Source organism: Triticum aestivum, chromosome 2D (genome assembly GCF_018294505.1).
Source record: "Triticum aestivum cultivar Chinese Spring chromosome 2D, IWGSC CS RefSeq v2.1, whole genome shotgun sequence".
NCBI lineage: Eukaryota > Viridiplantae > Streptophyta > Magnoliopsida > Poales > Poaceae > Triticum > Triticum aestivum.
In genome coordinates this window covers 629036706-629049431 of record NC_057799.1, presented here as the reverse complement: position 1 = coordinate 629049431, position 12726 = coordinate 629036706, and the positions used below count along the sequence as shown (strand labels likewise).

The following is a 12726-nucleotide window of genomic DNA, read 5'->3' as shown; positions in this document are numbered from 1 at the left end:
GCGTGGTGCCCTATTTAAAGTGAATGCGGTTGTCTCTAATGCCTATCCCATAAACGATAGTGGTAATTCGATAAGAGACATCATGGCATGCACCATATCCAATAGGGTGTAGTTATGATGTTCGGACACACCATCACACTATGGTGTTCCAGGCGGTATTAATTGTGAAACACTTTCCACAATGTCTTAATTGTGTGCCAAACTCGTAACTCAGATACTCATCTCTATGATCATATCACAGACATTTTATCCTCTTGTCACGACGATCTTCAACTTCACTCTAAAATTACTTGAACCTTTCAATAATTCAGACTTGTGTTTCATCAAGTAAATACACTCAGCATCTACTCAAATCATCTGTGAAGTAAGAACATAACGATATCCACTGCATGCCTCAGCACTCATTGGACTGCATACATCAAAATGTATTACTTCCAATAAGTTGCTCTCTTGTTCCATCTTACTGAAAACGAGGCCTTTCAGTCATCTTGCCCATGTGGTATGATTTGCATGTCTCAAGTGATTCAAAATCAAGTGAGTCCAAACGATCCATCTGCATGGAGTTTCTTCATGCATATATACCAATAGACATGGTTCGCATGTCTCAATCTTTTCAAAAATGACTGAGTCCAAAGATCCATCTACATGGAGCTTCTTCATGCGTTCTATACCAATATGACTCAAATGGCAGTGCCACAAGTATGTGGAACTATCATTACTATTTTATATCTTTTGGCATGAACATGTGTATCACTACGATCGAGATTCATTTTAGGTGCAAGACCATTGAAGGTATTATTCAAATAAACAGAGTAACCATTATTCTCCTTAAATGAATAACCGTATTGCGATAAACATAATCCAATCGTGCTCAACGCAAACACCAAATCTCGATGGTAGAGGGAGCATGCGATGCTTGATCACATCAACCTTGGAAACACTTCCAACACATATCGTCATCTCACCTTTAGCTAGTCTCCGTTTATTCCGCAGCTTTTATTTCGTGTTACTAACACTTAACAACCGAACCGGTATCTAATACCCTGGTGCTGCTAGGAGTACTAGTAAAGTACACATTCATATAACGTATATCCAATATACTTCTGTCGACCTTGCCTGCCTTCTCATCTACCAAATATCTAGGGTAGTACTGCTTCAGTGACCGTTCCCCTCATTACAGAAGCACTTAGTCTCGGGTTTGAGTTCAACCTTGGGATTCTTCACTAGAGCAGCAAATGATTTGCTGTTTCATGAAGTATCCCTTTTGCCCTTGCCCTTCTAGAAACTAGTGGTTTTACTAACCATCAACAATTGATGCTCCTTCTTGATTTCTACTTTCGCGGTGTCAAACATCGTGAGTTGCTCAAGGATCATCGTCTATCCTTGATATTTATAGTTCATCACGAAGCTCTAATAGCTTGGTGGCAGTGATTATGGAGAACCATCACTATCTCATCTGGAAGATTAACTCCCACTCGATTCAAGTGATTGTAGTACTCAGACAATCTGAGCACATGCTCAACGATTGAGCTTTTCTCCCTTAGTTTGCAGGCTTAAGAAATTTGTCAGAGGTCTCATACCTCTTGACGTGGGCACTAGTCTGAAATCCCAATTTCAGTCTTCGGAACATCTCATATGTTCTGCGACGTTTCAAAACCGTCTTTGGTGCCACAATTCTAAACCGTTAGCAATACGCACTGAACTATCACGTAGTCATCAAAACGTGTATGTCAGATGTTTCGTAACATCTACAGACGACGCTGAGGTTCAGCACACCGAGCGGTGCATTTAGGACATAAGCCTTCTGTGCAGCAATGAGGACACTCCTCAGTTTACGGACCCAGTCCGCATAATGGCTACTATTAACTTTCAACTAAATTTTCTCTAGGAACATATCTTAAACAGTAGAACTAAAGCGCAAGCTATGACATAATTTGCAAAGACCTTTTGACTATGTTCATGATAATGAAGTTCATCTGATTATTGAACTCCCACTCAGATAGACATCCCTCTAGTCATCTAAGTGATACATGATCCGAGTCAAACTAGGCCGTGTCCGATCATCACGTGAGACGGACTAGTCATCATCGGTGAACATCTCCATGTTGATCGTATCTTCTATACGACTCATGCTCGACCTTTCGGTCTCTTGTGTTCCGAGGCCATGTCTGTACATGCTAGGCTCGTCAAGTCAACCTAAGTGTTTTGAATGTGTTCCGAGGCCATGTCTGTACATGCTAGGCTCGTCAACACCCGTTGTATTCGAACGTTAGAATCTATCACACCCGATCATCATGTGGTGCTTCGAAACAACGAACCTTCGCAACGGTGCACAGTTAGGGGGAACACGTCTCTTGAAATTTTAGTGAGGGATCATCTTATTTATGCTACCGTCGTTCTAAGAAAATAAGATGCATAACATGATAAACATCACATGCAATCAAATAGTGACATGATATGGCCAATATCATTTTGCTCCTTTGATCTCTATCTTCGGGGCACCATGATCATCTTTGTCACCGGCATGACACCATGATCTCCATCATCATGATCTCCATCATTGTGTCTTCATGAAGTTGTCACGCCAACGATTACTTCTACTTCTATGGCTAATTCGCTTAGAAATAAAGTAAAGTAATTTACATGGCGTTATTCAATGACACGCAGGTCATACAAAAAATAAAGACAACTCCTATGGCTCCTGCCGGTTTTCATACTCATCGACATGCAAGTCGTGATTCCTATTACAAGAATATGATCAATCTCATACATCACATATATCATTCATCACATCTTCTGGCCATATCACATCACATAGCACATGCTGCAAAAACAAGTTAGACGTCCTCTAATTGTTGTTGCAAGTTTTTACGTGGCTTGTATAGGTTTCTAGCAAGAACGTTTCTTACCTACGTAAAACCACAACGTGATATGCCAATTTCTATTTACCCTTCATAAGGACCCTTTTCATCGAATCCGTTCTGACTAAAGTGGGAGAGACAGACACCCGCTAGCCACCTTATGCAACTAGTGCATGTCAGTCGGTGGAACCTGTCTCACGTAAGCGTACGTGTAAGGTCGGTCCGGGCCGCTTCATCCCACAATGCCGCCGAAACAAGATAAGACTACTAGCGGCAAGAAGAATTGGCAACATCGACGCCCACAACTACTTTGTGTTCTACTCGTGCATAGAAACTACGCATAAACCTAGCTCTGATACCACTGTTGGGGAACGTAGCAGAAATTCAAAATTTTCTATGCATCACCAAGATCAATCTATGGAGTAATCTAGCAACGAGGGGAAGGGGAGTGCATCTACATACCATTGTAGATCGCGATGCGGAAGCGTTGCAAGAACGCGGATGAAGGAGTCGTACTCGTAGCGATTCAGATCGCGGTTGATTCCGATCTAAGCACCGAAGAACGGTGCCTCCGCGTTCAACACACGTGCAACCCGGTGACGTCTCCCACACCTTGATCCAGCAAGGAGAGAGGGAGAGGCTGAGGAAGACTCTGCCCAGCAGCAGCACGACGGCGTGGTGGTGGTGGAGGAGCGTGGCAATCCCGCAGGGCTTCGCTAAGCACCACGGGAGAGGAGGAAGAGAGGGGTAGGGCTACGCCGAAAGAGAGACGTTCTCATGTCTTGGGCAGCCCCAAACCTCAACTATATATAGGGGGGGGGAGGGGGCTGCGCCCCCTCTAGGGTTTCCACCCCAAGGGCTGGCGGCCATCCCTAGATCCCATCTAGTGGGGCGGCCAAGGGGAGGAGAGGGGGGGGGGGCGCCACAAGGGTGGGCCTTAAGGCCCATCTGGTCCTAGGGTTTGCCCCCTCCCACTCTCCCATGCGCCTTGGGCCTTGGTGGGGGGGCGCACCAGCCCGCCTGGGGCTGGTCCCCTCCCACACTTGGCCCACGCAGCCTTCTGGGGCTGGTGGCTCCACTTGGTGGACCCCCGGGACCCTCCCGGTGGTCCCGGTACATTACCGATAACACCCGAAACTTTTCCGGTGACCAAAACAGGACTTCCCATATATAAATCTTTACCTCCGGACCATTCCAGAACTCCTCGTGACGTTCGGGATCTCATCCGGGACTCCGAACAACATTCGGTAACCACGTACATACTTTCCCTATAACCCTAGCGTCATCGAACCTTAAGTGTGTAGACCCTACGGGTTTGGGAACCATGCAGACATGACCGAGACGTTCTCCGGCCAATAACCAACAGCGGGATCTGGATACCCATGTTGGCTCCCACATGTTCCACGATGATCTCATCGGATGAACCACGACGTCGGGGATTCAATCAATCCCGTATGCAATTCTCTTTGTCTATCGATATGTTACTTGCCCGAGATTCGATCGTCGGTATCCCTATACCTTGTTCAATCTCGTTACCGGCAAGTCTCTTTACTCGTTCCGTAACTCACATCATCCTGCGATCAACTCCTTGGTCACATTGTGCACATTATGATGATGTCCTACCGAGTGGGCCCAGAGATACCTCTCCGTTTACACGGAGTGACAAATCCCAGTCTCGATTCGTGCCAACCCAACAGACACTTTCGGAGATACCTGTAGTGCACCTTTATAGCCACCCAGTTACGTTGTGACGTTTGGTACACCCAAAGCATTCCTACGGTATCCGGGAGTTGCACAATCTCATGGTCTAAGGAAATGATACTTGACATTAGAAAAGCTCTGAGCAAACGAACTACACGATCTTGTGTTAGGCTTAGGATTGGGTCTTGTCCATCACATCATTCTCCTAATGATGTGATCCCGTTATCAACGACATCCAATGTCCATGGTCAGGAAACCGTAACCATCCATTGATCAACGAGCTAGTCAACTAGAGGCTTACTAGGGACATGGTGTTGTCTATGTATCCACACATGTATCTGAGTTTCCTATCAATACAATTCTAGCATGGATAATAAACGATTATCACGAACAAGGAAATATAATAATAACCAATTTATTATTTCCTCTAGGGCATATTTCCAACACAGGTCAGATGTGTTGTTCCAGAACGAGAACCACCCCTTCCCCTTGAGCGCACTGCAGCGAGGTAGTGATGACACGTAGACATTGGTCAGCCGCGCCTCCAGGTTGGGGCAACTGATACATGGGATCAAAATTATTGGGCTGTAGACCCCGACATCATATCCCGCGTCGCAACAACGGAGGAGGCAGATGAGAAAGGTGAGGAGTGCTAGAAGATCAGTAGATGGCGAGACAATCGCCATCAAACGATGTGATGATGCGCTACAGAGGTGAGTGTCATTATCTGTTGGACGCTCGGCCTTATATAGACTAGTAAGGATCGTTAATGCATGGGAAGTTTTTAATATATTTTTAATACGTGCCTAGGATTACCTGTGGTTAGGTAATACTATAAAAGGTAGTGCTTCAAAGTTAGGACTTATCGCTTCATCCACATGAGGAAGTAAATTAATGCTGACATATTAAAGAACAATGTAAAGAAGGAACACAATTAAAAAATGAGCAAGAGGGAGAAATAATTAATGCGAGCAAATATTGCTATGTCCATTGCATTGGTTTTTTGTTGATCTTCTTTGTGATACTTTAGCTACGTTCATTTCCGTGGTCTCTTTGAATCTGTGAATATGATAGATCGATGTTTTCCTTTGCTTATCTTTACTTCTAGTTAGTGTTTGTAACATAATGGTTTCTATTGATAGAAATCCAAGAGCAGGGCATCTTTTTTCAGTGGTATGACGCGTCCGTCGATTACAAGGTGCATGTGGTGACTTCGTCAATCTCAAGACCTACTGGCCCATTCTCTCACATATGGTGTTTGTGTGTGTGTGTGTGTGTGTGTGTGTGTGTGTGTAGGGATGACTGTGTGTGCATATTATGGGCGTCTACATATGCATAATGTTTGTCAAAAAAGATGAGGAAGGGCTCTTTAAAAAAATGCAAATAATTTTGAATTGCAATTCGAACGCGCGCCCTCTGTTTTTCAATTCGTTGTCATTCTAACTTTGTACTATGTTAAACTTGGTCCAAGTCAATTTTTTTATTACCAACATCTACAAAACCAAGATACTCACCCTCTCCATCATAATACATATCTTCACAATGTATTTATATAATCTCTTAGATATTATACTTTTTTTATAAAACTTGGTTCCTTAGAGAATATTGACTTAACACAAAGCTAGAACGACAGTTATTCTGAAACAGCGAAAGTATATTATTCTTCTATATAATTATAATTTTAAATTTATACTATTATAGACTGAAAATTTAGTCCATTAAGTTTTTACATTTGTTTATTCAATCGTACAAATGTAGTTTTTTGGGTTAATATCAATTGTTTACTCATTAGTGGAATTATATTGCAAAATCAAGTAGGTTATTCTACATTAATATCATTTGATGGTTACATCACAATACAACATATCTTTTTATTTTTTAATTAATGTTAATTAAACTAAATGCTATAAAAATGAGAAAACAATTATGTGTTTTCCAAAGACTTTGTCCAACGGTTACATTGTGATTTTTTTATTTGTATAACCTAACTAAACACCACTTATTTGAAATTGACAAAGATTAGTTGGATATTCTCTATTGCAGAAGCGCATCATATAAGGTCTATGGCCTGAACTGTAAAGGGTTAATTTAGGCAAAAATTATTTACTTTGCTACATGAAGGAAAGAGCGGTCTATTTCGGCCCGGTCAAAATGTGCTGACCATTGGATGGATTAGAACTAAAATCCTACTTGAAAAACAAGAAAAACCTCACTCAACGAAGGATTGATCGGTTTTTCGGTTGCACCTTGGCTGTCACCTCTCATCTCATGCATCTCCAGTTACAAACCACTATGATCCGCCGAGGACTCGCAAAGGGGAAATGAATAGATCACCCGGACACCACCGTTGGTTCGCTGTGATGGCGCTTCTCGATCGTCTCAGCTCTTGCGTGCACGCGTGCACTGCACATGCACCTGGATGTGACTATAAACTTCCCATGATTACCAAAGCTAAACTTACCAACCGTCACGTGGGTTCGTGTGAAGGTGCAAGCAATAACAAACAGCTTCGGCGTTCGTTGCATGTACTATGTGTGAGATAACCTTCTACTTTTATAGACTGTGTGACTTTTTACAACCAATCAGCTGTAATAGCTCAGTTGGCTAGAGCGTGTGGCTGTTAACCACAAGGTCGGAGGTTCAAGCCCTCCTTCTAGCGCATCTGGAAGGATTAATCAGAGTCGATTGTCTGATCGAATCGATGATCTAGAGTTCACGATAGAGCCCAGTGCATGTGAGTGTTGCAGTCATGTGACTTACAACTGTTTGATGAAATGCTTAAGCTAGATGCGATGATAGCAGACGTGCTTACTGCAGCGGATACTTGCATTTACTCGCTTGGTGAGATAGCAAGGTTCTACTGTACCCAATGTGTATCACTTTAGTGATAGAGCATGCACCATATTCAGACTCCATCAACTGCTCATTTCCATATGCTTTTACATCAATAGTTGAAAGTCATTTAGTGATATATAATAAGATAGTGTATGTTTTGGCCTCTTGTTTTTTTAGCAGCATTACCAGTGGCCACTTAAAGAAGATATTGGGTTCCTCTACAGATTTTGCCATCGGGTTTCGCAGTTGTGGCTATTTGGATGCCTATGTAAGTAATCACTAGTAGAAAATAGGGCTGTGGTCCAGGTCAGATAAGCCCATTAATCCTGGTTCAGTCACGAACCGGGACCATGGGGGCATAGATCCCGGTTCGTGAGGCCAGGGGGCTGGCCGGGCCTCGTGGGGCATTGGTCCCGGTTCGTCTGGCCCCTCTGGTCCCGGTTCCAGACAAGAACCGAGACCAATGCGGCTCGCTCCTGGCCCACAACCTTTAGTCCCGGTTCGTGGCTGGAACCGGGACCAAATGTGGTCCTTTAGTCCCGGTTCCAGCCACGAACTGGGACCAATGAGATCCCTATATATACCCCTTGCCTGCGAGCAGAGCAGTGGAGTGCTCTGTGTTTTTGGCCGGCCGTGGGAGAGCTTTGTGGTGCTCTAGCTCACCTCCTATGCACATGAGGTGTTCGATCAAATGCCCGAGCCACACTTAAGCCTTCTCTCGAAGCTCCTTGTCCAAGGTCCATTTTCCTCAATATTTGTTTAGGTTTGGCGGTCCATCCTGTCCCGTCTCCGTCCTCACCGCTGTCGATCGCCCGCGCTGATCTCGTCACCGGCACCACCGTGGTGAGCCTCTTGATCTTATCTTCTTTCTAAAAGAAAAAGTTCTTACTTGTATGATTTAGATAGATACTTGTGTAATTTTCTTACTTTTATTATTGTTTATTATTATATAGTGCGATGGTTTTGGTATCCGCCTCCATCGGCCCTCGTCCTGTCTATGATTCGGATGTGGTATATATTATCTTTTATAACTATTTGGTTCATTTAGTGTTTATGACAATTATGCCGACCAACGTTACATAGATTTTTTTATCTAGGAGGTATGTGAACCGGAAATTCCAACTGACCCTATTGTCGAGAGGTTAAATTTAGTTGAAGAAGAAAACAATTACTTGAAGGAAAAAATGAAAAAAATGAGGAGGAGAAGATGATATTGGAGTTGCATGTTGCGGATGTCATCGATGATCACAAGATCAAGATGGATGCAATGCGCTTGAAGATTAGAAAGATTAGAAAATATGCCATTCATACTGAGGCTTGGTATCATTATGCCGTTGGATCAATTGTTACCTTAGTTGTGATTATGATCGCATTTGTTGTTGCATTGAAATGTTTTACATAGTTTCAATGTATGGTTTAATTAGATGCTCTGGAGAGCTATATGTTGTTCAATGAGAACTATGTATGTACTTTGGTTTTAATGTGATGATGAACTTCTGTTAATTTGGTCACTTATCTATTCATGATGTTCTGTAAAGGTTTTCGACACACTTAATTATATATAATGCACGTAGATGAACCAACAATGGATGTACGGTAACAGACGCACCCCCGAGTACATTAAGGGCGTGCATAATTTTGTCGCAGTGGTTGAGGCAAACAAGCAGAATGGTTTTATGTGTTGTCCATGCCCTATTTTGTGGACATATGGGAACTTGACTATGGACATGATTTTAAGGTCCCTTTGTTTAAGTGCAAATGGGTCAATCTGTCGGGAGGCGGGGTACAGGTAGACCCACAGTACGGAATGACAACAGTGGATCTGAACAATCTTGGGTACACAGACGAACAAGTTGTCCTAGCCAATGATGTTGCACAGGTTTTCTATGTGAATGATATGTCTACCAAACCGAGAAAAAGAAAAGATAAGAAAGCAAATACATCATACGATGAGCCAAAGCGCCACATAGTTCTTTCAGAAAAAAGAGACATCGTGGGATTGGAGGGCAAGACAGACATGTCTGAAGATTATGAAAAGTTTCATGAAATTCCTCCCTTCAAAGTCAAGGCTGACCCAAGCACCCTGTTAAACGATGAAGATTATCCATGGTTACGGCGCAATAAGCAAAGGACACAAGCGAAGAAAAAGTGATGACTTTCTCTCCACAACTATTATGATGATGCCGTTGATCTAGAATATCATTGCAGTTACATGTGAAGAAATGAAATGCCTTTTGTAACAGATGAGTTTCTGTCCGAAACCCTGATACTTCTAAAGAGATTGTCCGTTTTGTACACGAAGTGCATTTAGTTTTTGCCGTAACCCTCTCAACTTTTTAGTGCATGCTATGTGGATGAAATGATGATACCATGCCAACTTTCAACCTTTTCACAATTCATTTGAAGTGCTTTTCAATTTCAGGGCCGTTTAGCTAAAAAAATCAGTAAATGCATGAAAAATACCAAATGAAGCCAGAAAGAGTTGAAAATTGATGATGTGGCTTTGAATGGTGCATTTTGAACACACAAAAAGTCTGGAGTTCAAATAAGTTCAAAAAATGAAATTCCTTTGTAAAAGATGCGTTTTCGTCCGGAACTCTGATACTTCGAAAGAGATTGTCCATTTTGTACGAAGTGCATCCAGTTTTTGCCATAACCCTCTCAACTTTTTAGCACACGCTATGTGGGTGAAATGCTGATAATATGCCAACTTTCAACCTTTTCACAGTTCATTTGAAGTGCTTTTCAATTTCAGGGTCATTTAGCTTAAAGAATGAACTAATAGCAAAAGGATTCAACTAAAAACATTTTATAAACTTCTAGTATTTTTGAAACTAAAATTATAAAAAAATTATGCAAGTACTATTATCAAAGTACCTTTTGTTCAAAACATTAATAGGAAAAAGAATTATCATAAAGAATTTTTTTGTTTGAAACTTTAATAGCAAAAAGAATTGTCATAAAGAATTTTTTGTTAGAAACTAAAATAACAAAATCTGTTTTTGAATATAATGATAAAAGATAGTAATATTAAATAGCAGGAAAAAGAGTCACTCAAAAATCTATTTTAATAATAAAGTTATTCACTAACAAGTGATTCACAAAAATTTCAAAGAATTCAAATTTAAACTATTCAAATTTGATAACTAATTGCACTAACAGAAAGTTTATAATTTTTGTGACCTAACAGCAAAAATAATTAAAAAATAAAGCAAAAAACAAAAGAAAATAAATAATGCAAAAAAAAATCTAGAAAAAAATAGCAAAATGCCGCTTACTGGGCCACCATGGCCTGAATACGATTAGAAACCCAACCAGCCAGAGTGCGATTAGGAGAAGAAGAAGAGAATAGAATAGAGGAGAATAAGATGGAATAGAGGAGAAGAGGATAAAATAGAATAATATTATTCTATTTTTTCTTCTTCTCCTCTATTCCTTCTCCTTCTCCTCTTTTTTTTCTTCTATTTTTTTCTTCTTCTCCTCTATTCCTTCTTCTTCTCCTCTTTTCTTCTTCTTCTTCTTCTTCTTACTCTTCTTATTTTTATCGGGAACGAGGGTGTCGAGGATCGCCGAGCGGTCGAGGGTCGGGAACTAGGGTAGAGGGTCGAGGGTCGCCGAGGGGTCGAGGTTTGAGGATCGCCGAGGGGTCGAGGGTCGAGGATCGCCGTGGAGTCGAGGGTCGAGGTTCGAGGATCGCGGAGGGGTCGAGGGTCGAGGGTCGAGAATTGTCAAGAATGCCCCCATCGCTAGGTCTATGTTTTCCACTAATATATCCATCTCTCATTTACGTATATTTATTGCCATGTTGTAATATTTGCAGAAACTATGGATCAACAAAGAGACTTGGAAAAAGAACAATTGTTGGGGGATATAATCTTCGGCGGAGGTGATGTCTTGTCGTTTCTCAACGACACCGATGGTCTGGAAGGAGAGGATGAAGTAGGCTCCGGTGTTCGAACAATGGAGGAGGAAAGTCATGATCATGATGGCTCCGGCGACCGAATGCCGGTGGAAGAAGGAGACCGTGATGACGGCTCCGGTGACCAAACGAAGTCGGGATCAGCTGTTGCAAAGTCCGGCGAGGTTTATATATAAATTAAGCTTGTGCTGACTAGCTAATTGATGCATTAATTGTTTTGGTATGTACATATATTAACTCTTCTTTCTTCTTTTATAGCCCTCCGTATCGAGCCAAACTTCGGTAACGAGACGAGGCCCAAAGAAAAGGTTGCGCCAGGATGAAAGGTTCACGATCACAGCAATCGCGGGCGATGGCCAACCGATTGAACCCAGGCGGACCAAGGAAGCATTTTCTGCTCAGTGCGGAGCTATTGTTAGGGACAACATCCCGATCAGCATCCAGCTATGGAATAAGCCTAAGAACGAAGACCCTCAAGTTTCTTTTGCCACAGATAGACAGAAAGCTGATCTTTGGACCTCGCTGAAGGCAAATTTCACCCTACCGCCAGAGGAGGATCCGAATAAGCCAATTATAGAGCCACTGGTCAAGGCGTGTGCTCTTAAGAAGATGGCAGATCTATTCAAGAGGTGGAAGAACGGGTTGAAATCAACGTTTGTCGACAAAGGGAAGACTCCAGAATTCACCGGCCGATTTGAGAAGATAAGAGATCACTGGCCTGCATTTGTGGCCTACAAGACATTGGACAAGAGTAAGAAAATATCAGAGATAAACAAGGTAAATGCTGCAAAGAAGCTGTTTCACCGTTGCATGGGGCCAGGCGACTACCTCAAAGCCCGGCCGTTGTGGGATAAAGATGAGAATGACCTGATTGCTAAAGGTGTCGAACCAGAGACATTGAACTGGCCAGACCGTTCAAGGACTTGGTTCTTCGGGGTTGGGGGAACTTTGGACCCTGAAATAGGGAAGTGCCGGCTGGATGGACGAGCAACTTGCAATACCCATCAAGAAGCTTCAGAAGTATATCGCTGCAGCGCAGGACGGGACATTCATTCCCGACAGAGAGAATGACGAGCTGACTAAGGCCCTCGGGAATCCTGAGCACCCTGGACGAACACGAGGCACGCCAGGCTTCGTCGCGTGGAAGGTTGGGTTTCCCGGTGCAGGCGGTTACAAAACCGGGAGAGGAAGAGGAAACAGGAGCTGAGCGGTATGCAGAAGCTCAATGCAAGAGTATTAAAGCTAGATGAACAAGTTGAGAGCCAGCGAGCTGCCGACCAACCATCTCAGCGGCACGAAACTACCCGAGAAGCTACCCCGCCATCTCAGCGGAGAAGCAGCATGGCTTCCACGGAGCTCATTCAGTAGCCTGACTTTACGGCTCCTAGCTACCCCGTGGATGCTATCAAG

General features: G+C 42.8%; 1 non-coding gene across 1 annotated transcript; it reads left to right on the top strand.

Annotated features, from left to right (window-relative positions):
- Positions 1-7147: 7147 nt before the first annotated feature.
- TRNAN-GUU (transfer RNA asparagine (anticodon GUU)) lies at positions 7148-7221 on the top strand. Its single transcript has one exon. It is a non-coding gene; the product is annotated as a tRNA-Asn (tRNA).
- Positions 7222-12726: the final 5505 nt, after the last annotated feature.